At 38.4% G+C, this 13,292-nt stretch overlaps 1 long non-coding RNA gene across 1 annotated transcript in view; it reads right to left on the bottom strand.

Annotated features, from left to right (window-relative positions):
• LOC147917396 (uncharacterized) overlaps positions 1-9,167 on the bottom strand; it is a 188,446-nt gene extending 179,279 nt beyond the window's left edge. The window contains exon 1 of the long non-coding RNA XR_015549568.1: positions 8,937-9,167. This is a non-coding gene — a long non-coding RNA (uncharacterized LOC147917396). The remainder of the gene's footprint in view (positions 1-8,936) is intronic.
• Between the last annotated feature and the right edge of the window lie 4,125 nt (positions 9,168-13,292).

The raw sequence follows: 13,292 nt of genomic DNA, 5'->3' as shown, positions 1-13,292 counted from the left end.
CTAGAGACTCAAAGAAAGTCCCATTTCCTTACTCATTCAGGTTGTTAGTGGAATTCAGTTCTCTGCAATTGTAGGACTGAAACCCCATTTCCTTGCTGCCTGTCATTCGAGGTCCAACCCCAGCTTCCAGAGGCCACCTGCATTCCTTGGCTCATGGTCTCTTAATTTCAACTTTAAAGCCAACCACAGCCATGTTGGGGCCTTTTACCCTTTGAATGTCTCCTCCTCCTTCTTTTGTCTTATGTCTCTCACCCATCCAGAAAAAGTTCTTTACTTTTTAAGACCAGTGTAATTAGATTAGGCCCGCTTGGATAATCTAGGACAATCTCCCCATCTCAAGGTTCAGATCCTTAATCACATTTGCAAAGTCCGTTTTTTCCATGTAAGGTAATGTATTCACAGGTTCCAGAGATTAGGCGTAGACATCTTTGGGGGCGGGGTGCGGGGGCGGCATTATTCTTCCTTACACAGTCCTCCATTTGGTCCCCAAGCATTCACGTCCAACCCAAATGCAAAATATTAACCTTATTCCAAAGTCTCTAAAACCTAAATCCATTGAAGCATCAACTCAAAGTCTAAACTCTTATCTAAATATCTTCAACACAAAAGCACCATTTCTTATCGTCTAAATCATCTAGACCAGATATGGGTGGGACCCTGGGTGTAATCTACATTGGTTCACAAATCTTTTTTATCTGTGGACATGTGAAACTAAAAAGCAAGTTCTGTGCCCAAAATTCAGTGGTGGGTCAGGTATAAGATAACAATTATAGACATTCTATAGACATGTAGAAAGAGAGAACATTGGAGGAAAAAAGGAGTCATTGGTCCTAAGCAATTTTGAAATCCAAACAGGCAAACACCATTAGTTTTCAGGTCTTGAGAATCATACTCTTTCACTCCTAAATCCATCCTTTGGGCTAATAGCTCTACTCTATTTTCTGGGCTTTGTCTCCAGAATCATCATTCCTTTTTCCTGAAAGCTAGGACATTTTTGCTGCTGAGTATTTTTACCAGCATGTTTGTTGCCTGTGGAATTTTGGGGATCTCTTAGATTTCTTTTATTTTGAAATTTATCTTTCCCTTTTGGTCCAATCTGGCAGTGTCTCTGCTGGTATAAAATTCTCAAGAGCCTTTTGGATCTCCTGTGTATGTCACAGTGTTCACTAATTAAACAAGAAGCTCCTGCAGAAATATTTCCTAGATAAGCTCATCTCTGTTTTTGTCTTTTGCCGAGATAACTGAGGGATAAAGTCCTTAAGTTTATGAGATGCTGTCCAGTTTAATTGAGGGGATCTGTGTGTCACACCCTTAATATCTTCAAAGAACATTTTATGAGGATGAATACTGACAATACAAATTTGTTATCTTATAACTCTGTAGGTCAGAAGTCTGACGAGGTCTATTGGGGCAAAATTCAAGGTATTGGAAGGACTGTGTTCCTTTTTAGAGGTTCTAAGGGAGAATCAGTGTTCTTGCCTTTTTTAGCTTCTAGAATCCACCACTTTCTTTGGGGCATGGCTCCTTCCTTCATTTTACAATCAATAGTGAATAAAGTTCAGGATGCAGTAACTTACACTGTGGTTGGAGAATCAATACATCCAGAAAGAGATTTTTAGTTAACAATACAAACAAGACTTGGGATAAGGACACGGAGTCACAGAAAATCTCAGCAAGAGGCAGTCATGACACTTTGGAGCAAGATTCTATAGGACTTAGTGATTGATTTCATATAGTGTGAAGGAGAGGAATGAGTAAAAATGCAATTTAGGAAATTTATATTGCCATTAACAATAAACAAGATCATAAAGGACAACAGATCTGGAATGAGATGAGTGCATTTTTTCATTTTAAGGTGACAGTAAACCACCCAGCAGGATAAATAGGACATCTTGACATTTGAGTGGGATACACCCAAAATGAGAATCCCCACATTTGTGAATACCATGATGACATAAAAGTCATCTATTTGACTATATTAATCAATACTAAAATGTTAAAATGTTTTTGAATTGTAAGTTGCAAGGCTGCTATGCAGAAGCATGCCATGTACCTTCAGAAAGGATCGTATTATACATGTTGCATCTTGAATTGCCAAAGCATTACTGCAGTGGATGAAAGCATCAGTAAATCCGCAAACTTATATGTAAAGCTGCTTGAAATTAAATGTGATAAACACATATTCAAAAAAATATTTTAAGTCTCAACAAGTCTATTCTTGATATAAAAGATTAAAATTTTATTAATTTAGAAATATAAAAACCTAACAGAATTTTCCCTAAATGTTTAATATGAGTATACATATAAAAACAAGATAATTCTTACTTTTATTCTACCAAACTATTAATATTAAAATATTATTGTGTGAACAAATATATATGCCCCCAAATCTAGCCAGGTTGTATGGCACAAAAAAAGTTAGATTCCTATTTTATAAAATAATGATGATGCATGCTGTTTTAAAAGAGTAGAAGGTCTATTTACCATTATACTATATTAAATTGTGCTTTCCCTTTAGCACAAGATTGGGAAGGTGGGAAAAATCTTATGGATATTTGTATTTGTGCACTGAATCTCCTGCAGGGAATCCTCAGAAATACTACAAGTATAGTAAACAACAAGAATTCATTTATTTAATTTTAAAAGACTTCTCAAAATATTCTTGAAGAGCAGGTTAATTTTTTATCTTTCTTAAACTCCTTTTATCTGCTCTCATCAAATTTATAATACATAATTTTCCATTTACCTGGAGATCATAATCTGAGACTACAGAATAGAAGACAGAGTATAGAAAAACATTTATATTCTAATTCTTATATGGTGGGGGTGAGGTGAGAAGGAATGAAGGATATGTAGGAGAAATAGTGGAGCAAACAGAATAATTGGTTCTGAACTACAATTTGGTAGGCCACCTCATCTCCGTTATCTATTCAAATCATATTTTATATGCAATAGTATAATTATATTTCCTACTTAAAACATTTCTTTTTGAAATTCATTACCTCCAAGGGGTTTGAATATCAACTTAAAATTGGTATCCAATTATGTATTTTTGATTTAATAAAGGCATCTTTTTAAAATGCTAATATCCAGTTTTGAGTTGAAAATGATTTTATAGAAAAAAGTCTTCATTTTTACCCCTAATTTTTATTAACTAGGGATAAAATTTACTAGAATTAATTGTTTAAGAATATTGACCAGTTTCTCTTAATTTTTGCTTATATGAAACAGGTAGATAAATCTTTTTTCAATATACCACTTAGTCACTAATCAGTAAGAACAAGAGAGATTATCATACTTGCACTGACCTAAGATATACAGCACAATGAAAAGTTTACAGTATATTCCCACTTGCATGTAGAATTAGCAGAGCAAGGAGAGTGACACATAGATGCCCCTTGGTAGAAATGGAACCCCTTATGAATGCCAGCTGTCATTTTGGATGGACATCAAGGAAAAACATGTTGATTGTAAGAACGGCAAAATTGTAGTTATCAAAACCCTGGAAAGAGTGTTATCAAAAGTTTTCCCATAGAGATGTTACCTTAGATTGGAAAATCAAAGAATTGTAAAAGTCACAATACAGGGGTAATTAGGTAGGAAGATAGGAGGTTGTAGTTAGAGAGAAGTTTGCTTAAAATTGAGGTTATGTAGTCAATGGTATGATCAAGGGGGTGAGCAGATGAGAAAGGCTAAAGTACAAGATCTTTGGAATAGATGGCTCCCTCTTCTTCAAACCTCCTCAACCCTTTGTCTTGTTAATGTCTACTTATCCTTCAGCAAATCCACATCAAGTCTTCCTCATTTCTCACCTGGATTAAGCAATAATATGCAAATTTATTTTTCTTGGTTCAGTCCCCAAACTCTTATCTATCATCCATGTTTCTTCCATAGAGATACATATTCAAAGGAATTGTTCCATTTCATCTAAGTTTTCAGATTTGCAGGGATAGAATTGTTCATAGTGTTTCTTTAATATTCTTTTAATGTCCATAGGATCAGTAGTGATGAGTGCTATTTCATTTTTGGTATTAGTAATTTGTGTCTTCTCTGTTTCTTTCTGTGTTAGCCTGTATTTTGGGTTCTGCACCCAAATTCCAACGTTTGTGTGTGTGTGTGGTGGGGGGAGTTTCTCCATACCAACAAGCAATGCTCCAGACACTAGCTGGATGTGCTAAAATTCAACTCAATGCTGACACTATCTACCCAGAGATGGCATCAGATTCCATAGGTTGAGGGCTCAGTCCTACAAGATTGCCCCCCTCCCCCCAACTTCAAACTCCAGTCACAAACCCAGGTTAGCACCTGTGCTTCAGACTGGCTATAGATTGGAGGTTCCAACAACCCTCTCCTTGACACCAGTTGTAAGTCCAAGTTGTTACCTGTACTTCTGACTGACTGGCTATAAATAAGAGGTTCCCACAACCTCTTTCTCAGGTTTGATTAATTTGCTAGAGCAGCTCATATAACTCAGAACATTTTACTTACTAGATTGCTGGTTTATTATAAAAAGATACATCTCAGGAACAGCCAGATGGAAGAGATGCATAGGGCAAGGTATGGAGAAAGGGCTCTGAGCTTTCATGCTCTTTCCCAGCAACACTTTACCCAAATCTCTACATGCCCACCAACCCAGAAGCTCTCCAAACTTCATCCTTTTGAGTTTTTATAGAGGCTTCTTTACGTAAGTATGATTGATTAAATCATTGGCCATTGGCGATCCATTCAACCTCCAGCCCCTCTCTCCTCTCCCATCCCTGGAGGTTGAGGGGTGGGACTGAAAGTTCCAATCCTCTAATCACCTAGTTGGTTCTCCTAGCAACCAGCCACCTCCTTTGGTGCTATCTCAGTCACCTCATTAACATAACAAAAGACATGTTTGTTGCACTCAGCACTTAGAAAATTCCTAGGGTTCTAGGAGCTCTGTGCCAGAAACAGGGATGAAGACAAAATATATATTTCTTATAAATCACAGTATCACAGCCTGGCTGGAGACTTATCAATCTTACTGATTTTTCAAAGAACCAGTTTTTTATTTCATTGATTTTCACTATTGTTGCCTGTTTTCAATTCCACGGCCTTCTGCAAAAATTTTTAGTATTTATTTTCTTCTGCTTGCTTTAGGCTTGGTATACTTTTCTTTTTCTAGTTTCTGCATTAGAAACTGAGGTTATTGATTTTAGAACTTTCTTCTTTTCTAATATATACATTTATAAATGTCTCTCTAAGCACTATTTTCACTGCATCCTACAAATTATGGTAAACATATTTTCATTTTCATTTAGATCAAAACATGTTTTAAATTAATCTTGAGGCTTCTTCTTTTACACACGTTATTTAAAGTGTGTTGTTTAATCTCCAAATATTTGACAATTTTCAAACTATCTTTCTGTGATTGAGTTCTAGGTTAATTGTGGTCTGAGAACATATTTTTTATGATTTCTATTCTTTTAAATATGTTAAAGTGTTTTCTATGGCCCAGAATGTGTTCTATCTTGATGAAAGTTCTATGTGAGCACGAGAAGAATGTTTATTCTGCTTTTGCTGAATGGAGTGTCCTATAAATATGAATTAGATCAAATTGATTGACTTATTCAGGTCAACTATGCATTTTGTAGGAGGCCCTGTGATTGGAATTTGTCTGATGTTTTTCTTATGACAAGACTGGAATTACAGGTCATTGGAAGGAAGACCACAGAGGTAAAGTGCCATTTTCATTACATCATATCAAGGTGTATTCTATCAACATAATTTCTGACAGTTAATGTTGACCTTGATCAACTGGTTGAGGTATGTCTGTCAGCTTTCTCCACTGTAAAATTACTCTCCACTCCTGCACTTTCCATATTGTACTCTTCAGATGGAATAGACTAAGTGCATCCCACACCTAGGGAGTCAGGAGTTATGCTCGTCTTTGAGGGTGGAATATATACATGAATTATTTGGAATTCTTCTGAATGGGAGATTTTTTTCTCTTGTCCATTTATTAACACACTTGATGATTTATTTATATCACTATGAAATCATTGATATTTATCTTATACTTTGAGTTATGACCAAATGCTACCACAGGGGAGGAAGACTATCCTCTACCCACTCTGGGTCCTTCTGGCTGGGGTATGAATTAAATTGACATGAGACTGAATAGCAGGAGAAAATCAAACAAAGCTTTATAACATGTATACATGGGAGAGACTCAGGGAAACTGAGTAACTCGACAAAATGGTGGAGGTTCTCATCTTAAAAACTATCTTCAGCTAAAGACAAAGGAGGATGTTGGGGGTGGGGGGAGTAAGCTATGGGAGATTACGGGAAAAGCATAGTAAAGAAGAGTAAGGTTAATATGCAGATTTAAGGCCTCAACTTCTACACTGATAAGAGTGTCTAGAGATAAGATCATTCCCCCTTCTTCCTGGTACAGAGAGGGAGATATGTTTACAAATGGAGATTTCCCTTATGAATGTGAATGTCTCTTACGAAGGATAACTTCTACTTTTACTCTGTTTTTGGAGCTTTGATAAGAATGGGCTAGGCAAGGACCTTCCCAGTCTATCCATACCCAGAGTTATCTATGGCAATGGCTTGTCATGGGGAAAAGCTTTCTATCTTAAATTCTCTTAGGCAGTTAGTGGCGGGGGAGGTCCAAGTTTCTTTCTGAGTCTTCCGAGCCTTTATTGCCCTCAGCTCAAAATAATCCGCACACCAGAGTGGCACATCTTGGGGTAGCTTTTTTTTTTTTTTTTTTAGCACTTTCTGCAAGACACTTCAGGCTCATCTTGCATATTTCCTGCCCCAGTCCTAAAATTAGCTATTGCTCCAAGGAGCCCTGGTTCCTCTTACTAGAGAATGGTATTAGAAATCAAAATATGAGCGCTACATGTGCTCATTGCTAAGGTGTTTTTCTTTTTAGGCCCTCCCAGCTGACAGAGAATGGAAATATATGTATTTATACTAACCTCTGTATATATATAATCTAGGAATATTTCTATGTGTAACCATCTGTATTTATTTTAAGCTAAACATGAATTCATACTGATCTTTCTAACTCAAATCTGTGGATCATTCTAGTCACCTTACCCTGGTTGACTACAATTTACCACTTCAACCAAGAGAAACCTGGCTCCTACCATGCACCAACCATTTACATCATTGTTCCATCCCAGCACACATGGATAGTATATCAGAATTGTTATCCTGTAACCTTGAGGGAAACAACTTTGACAACTATATTACGGTGCCTGTGTGCAGTGCTTCTCCCTGGCCCTTCAGTGAAGTGATTTCACATATTTGTAATACTGTTAGATTCTCTTGTCACATCCAGCATTATTTCCAAGTATTCCCCCAACCTCTGAAATGATTTTGTAAAAATTGCATACATTAAACTTCATTCCTTGTGCTCCAAATTTCTATGGATTTTGACAAAAGCAATATGCCTTGCATGCACCGTTACAGAAACGTACACTGTTGTTTTACTGCCCTGTCAATACTGTGGGCTTCACCTATTCATCCCTCTAATCCTCCCTCGTGGCAAACAATGATCATTTTACTGTCTCTATAGTTTTCCCATTACCAGAATATCATATAATTGGAATGACATAGTATGTAGCCTTTTCAGACTGGTTTCTTTCACTTAGAAACATGCATTTAGGTTCCTCCATGCCTTCTTTGTAGATTGATAGCTTTTTCTCTATGTTTTGCTGAGTAATAGTCCATTTTATGTGTGTACCATAGTTCGTTAGCCATTCACCTATTGGAGGACATCTATGTTGCTTCCAGTTTTGGGTGATTATGAATAAAGCTGTTATAAACACTGATTTGCAGGTTTTTGTGTGGACATACATTTTCAAATCAACAGGATAAATAACTAGAATTATAATTTCTGGATTATATGATTGAACTATGTTTAGCTTTATAGGAAATTGCCCGACTGTCTTCCAAAGTGTCCACAGCATTTTGTATTCCCATCTGCAGTGAGTGAGAGTTCCCGTTTCTCCACGTCCCTGAAAGCATCAGGTGTTGTTCTTTTTTATTTTCTTGTTTGTTTTTGAATTTTTGACATTCAATTAGGTGTGTAGCATTATCTCAATTGGTCTTTTAATTTGCAATTCTTTGATTACAAATGATATCAAGCATCTTTTCATATAGTTATTTGCCATCTGTCTACCTTTTTAGTTGAGGTGTCTGTTTTGCTTCATTCTTAATTGGGTACTTAATCTTCTTACTGTTGAGTTTAAAAGATCTTTTATATTTTGACTTCAAGTCTATTATCAGATAAATAATTTGCAACTATTTTCTCTCAGTCTGTATCTTAACTTTGATTGTCTTAACAGTGATTTTTGCAAAACAGTTTTCAGTTGTAATAAATTCTAATTCATCCAAATTTTCTACCGTGCATACTCTTTTCATGTGTATTTAAAACTTCAGAGGAGAGGAAGTCAAGATGGCGGCGCAGGCAGACCCTGAACTCACCTCCTCCCGTGGACACAGCCAATTTACAGCTACTCATGGAAAAATTATGCCTGAGACAGAACTGAAAACTGGATAAGAGGAACTCAGGCAACAACGGACAATCCTAACTGAGGTAGAAGAGGCAGAAACTCCCTTCTGGAGAGGAAAGACGCTGCCTTCACAAGCCGCAGCGCTCACGGCTGCCCGGGAGCCGCCCACAGGTCCACAGCCCTCCCTGGAGGCGCGGGGCCCTGAGCCGGGAGCGCCCCCGCTGTGGGCATTTTGTGGACCCAGCACAATCCAGACGAGCGGCGTAATATCTGACTTTGCTGCTAGTAAAACATTGGGGAGTACCCGCAGAAAAGCTGGTTCACACAGAAATTAAAACCGGCTCTTAAAAGGCCTGTGCGCAAACTCACCTGTTTCGGAAAGCAACATAAAATCACCAGAAAGAAAGGTGCACAGTGCTTTGGTGAAAAGAGACTCACCTAATAGGCCCTGAGTGCATCTCGGTGAGGGGTGAGACCTCTCCAGGGACCGGGACACTGGCGGCGGCCATTGTTGTGGCCTGGTGTGGGCGTGCTGACACAGACGCCATTGGAGTTCTCCCTGGGGCCTGCTAGCCCAGGGTCTGCTCCACCCGCTAGAGCACCGATTTAATCCAGCTCAGCCAGGGCAGGCACCCTACCCTAGAGACTGGCCCCACCCAACAACAAGCCCTCAGGCAACTTGTGGGCCTGAGTAGATTGGTGACTGGATTCTCTGCAGCCTGGCAACCGAGCCGACTTCAGTGGGGCAGGGCATGCACAAGGAGCCGGTGGAGAGTGTGGGGCAGTGGTGGAGTGTGTAGGGCTCCCGCTGTGGAGAGACTGGGTCTGCTTCTAGAGGTCAGGGTGTGCACACGGGGCAGGACTGTGTTGACTGTGTGTGTGGACCTGTGGGTGGCAGGGCTTGTCGGCTGCAGAAGATTTGTGCTTCTCAAAGACCCACATAGGGGGTTTGCCCCACCTTCCAAAGCCTGAAACAATTGGGTGCTCCCATGTCTGAGGCCAGCGGCACCCAGCTGCAATCCTCAGAGAGCTGACAAGAGACCTAAAGGCTGGAGGCTTATAACAATTGTGAGTCCCTGAGCCTAAAAACCTGCCACGCTGGGGGCCTACTCACTTAAAAGAAATACTGCAACACAAATGTGGTATTAGAACTTGCAGCCAACTGTGCTGGGGTTCCCCACACCTGATAAAGAGACTGAAGGGCCCACAACAACTCCAAGGAGCTGAGCATTACAACAGCTGGCCAGGAGCATAACTCGGCCTCCCTGGGAGCCTACAGGGAGAGCAAACAGGCCACAACAGAAGGACACATGTAGCCCAGATAGGGGTCACCCCTGGAACATTGAGAACTGAGGGAAGCACAGTGCAGGTCTGCAAAGCCATCACTTACATAAGGTCACCTATCCAAGTGCAGGAGACGTAGCTGACCTACCTAATACGTAGACACAACCACAGGGAAAGAGGCAAAATGAGGAGGCAAAGGAATACATTCCAAGTAAGGGAACAGGACAAAACCCCAGAAAAGGAACTAAGTGAAACAGAAATGAGCAACCTACCCGACAGAGAGTTCAAACAAAGAGTGTTAAGGATGCTCACTGATCTGGGGAGAAGAATAGATGAACTCAGTGAGAATGTCAACAAAGAAATGGAAGATATAAAAAAGAACCAATCAGAAATGAAGAATACAATACTGGAAATGAAAAATTCACTAGAGGGACTCAAAAGCAGAGTAGAGGATACAGAAGAACAGATCTGCGAGCTGGACGAAAGACTAGAAGAAATTACCCAAGCTGAACAGGTAAAAGAGAAAAGAATTAAAAAGAGTGAGGACAGTCTAAGGGACCTCTGGGACAACATCAAGCACACTAACATCCATGTTATAGGTGTCCCGGAAGGAGAAGAGCGAGACAAAGGGGCAGAGAATCTATTTCAAGGAATAATAGATGAAAACTTCCCTAACCTAAGGAAGGAAACAGACATCCAGGTACAGGAAACAAGGAGAGACCCAAACAAGCTAAACCCAAAGAGGCCCACACCAAGACACATCATAATCAAAATGTCCAGAATTAAAGATAAAGAGAGAATCCTAAAAGCTGCAAGAGAAAGTCAAGTTACATACAAGGGAAACCCCATAAGGCTATTAGCTGACTTCTCAGTGGAAACCTTACAGGCTAGAAGAGAATGGCATGATATATTTAAAGTGCTAAAGGAAAAAACTTACAGCCAAGAATACTCTATCGAGCAAGGTTATCATTCAAAATGGAAGGAGAGATCAAAAATTTCCCAGACAAGCAAAAATTAAAGGAATTTGTCACCAAGAAACCAGTGCTACAGGAAATGTTAAAGGGACTGATTTAAGGGGAAAAGAGAAGACCACAAATAGGAAAAATTATCTATTTCCATGATAAGAGGCTAATGGATACAAATGCACAAAAAAGAGGTTAGATATGATAACAAATACATAAAAGGAGGGAGGATGGGAGTTAAAGGGTAGAGCTCTCAGACAGAGGTCAAACTAAAGAGACCATCAATTCTGTATAGAAGAAGAAAGGAACAGAGAAGGACTACTAAAACACTGAGGAAAAAAAAGTTAAAAAATGGCAGTAAGTACATACTTATCAATAGCTACTTTAAATGTCAATGGACTAAATGCTCCAATTAAAAGGCATAGGGTGGCTGATTGGATAAAAAAACAAGACCCATATATATGCTGCATATAAGAGACACACTTCAGACCTAAGGACACTCACAAACTGAAAGTGAAGGGATGGAAAAAGATACTCCATGCAAATGGCAATGAAAAGAGAGCTGGGGTAGCAGTACTCATATCAGACAAAATAGACTTTAAAACAAAAACTGTAAAAAGAGACAAAGAAGGGCATTACATAATGATCAAGGGAATAATCCCACAAGAGGATATAACACTTGTAAATATCTACGCACCCAATGTAGGTGCACCTAAATATATAAAGCAATTATTAACAGACATAAAAACAGAAATAGACAGTAACACAATAATAGTAGGGGACTTTAACACTCCACTTACACCAACGGATAGATCATCTAAACAGAAGATCAATAAGGAAACATTGGCCTTAAATGATGCGCTAGAACAGATGGACCTAGTAGATATATACAGAGCATACCATCCAAAAACCAAAGAATACACGTTCTTTTCAAATACACATGGAACATTCTCCAGGATTGATCACATATTAGGCCACAAAACAAGTCTCCATAAATTTAAGAGGATTGAAATAATACCAAGCATCTTTTCTGACCACAACAGTATGAAGCTAGAAATCAACTATAGGAAGAAAATCAGAAAAGCAACAAGTACGTGGAGATTAAACAAAATGCTACTGAACAACGACTGGGTCAATGAAGAAATCAAAGAAATCAAAGAAAAAATCAAAAAATACCTGGAGACAAATGAAAATGAAAATACGACATGCCAGATTTTATGGGATACAGCAAAAGCAGTTCTAAGAGGGAAGTTTATAGCGATACAGGCCTATCTCAACAAACAAGAAAAATCTCAAATAAACAATCTAACAATGTAAAGAACAAACAAAGCCCAAAATCAGTAGAAGAAGGGAAATCATAAAAATCAGAGCAGAAATAAATGAAATAGAAACCAAAAAAAAATAGAAAAAATTAATAAAACCAAGAGCTGGTTCTTTGAAAAGATAAAAAAAATTGACAAACCTTTAGCTAGACTCACCAAGAAAAAAAGAGAGAAGCACAAATAAGTAAAATCAGAAATGAAAGAGGAGAAATTACAACAGACACCTCAGAAATACAAAAGGTTATAAGAGAATACTATGAAAAGCTATATGCCAACCAATTTGACAAGCTGGAAGAAATGGATAAATTCTTAGAATCATACAACCTTCCAAACCTGGATCAAGAAGAAGTAGAGAATTTGAATAGACCAATCACCAGTAAGGAGATTGAACGAGAAATCAAAAACCTCCCAAAAATAAAAGTCCAGGACCAGACGGCTTCCCTGGTGAATTCTACCAAACATTCAAAGAAGACTTAATACCTATCCTTCTCGACTCTTCCAAAAAATTGAGGAGGGGGGGCAGCTCCCTAACTCATTCTATGAAGCCGACACTACCCTGATACCAAAACCAGACAAGGACAACACAAAAAAAGAAAATTACAGGCCAATATCACTGTTGAACATCGATGCAAAAATCCTCAACGAAATACTAGCAAATGGCATACAACAATACGTTAAAAAGATTATACCCCATGATCAAGTGGGATTTATTCCAGGTATGCAGGGATGGTTTAACATTCACAAATCAATCAACGTGATACACCACATTAATAAAATGAAGTATAAAAATCACATGATCATCTCAATAGATGCAGAGAAAGCATTTGACAAGATCCAGCATCCATTTATGATAAAAACTCTGAATAAAATGGGTATAGAAGGAAAGTACCTCAACATAATAAAGGCCATATATGACAAACCCGCAGCTAATATCATCCTCAATGGTGAAAAACTGAATGCTATCCGTCTAAGAACAGGAAGCAGACAAGGATGCCCACTGTCACCACTCCTATTTAACATACTACTGGAAGTCCTAGCCAGAACAATCAGGCAAGAGAAAGAAATAAAAGGGATCCAAATTGGAAAGGAAGAAGTGAAACTGTCACTATTTGCAGATGACATGATTTTATATATAGAAAACCCTAAAGAATCCACCAGAGAACTTTTAGAAGTAATAAAGGAATATGGTAAATTTGCAGGATACAAAATCAACATACAAAAATCAA

The sequence above is a fragment of the Ceratotherium simum genome, chromosome 3 (assembly GCF_057802395.1).
Source record: "Ceratotherium simum simum isolate JZ-2026a chromosome 3, ASM5780239v1, whole genome shotgun sequence".
NCBI lineage: Eukaryota > Metazoa > Chordata > Mammalia > Perissodactyla > Rhinocerotidae > Ceratotherium > Ceratotherium simum.
This window is presented reverse-complemented; position numbering and strand designations above follow the sequence as displayed.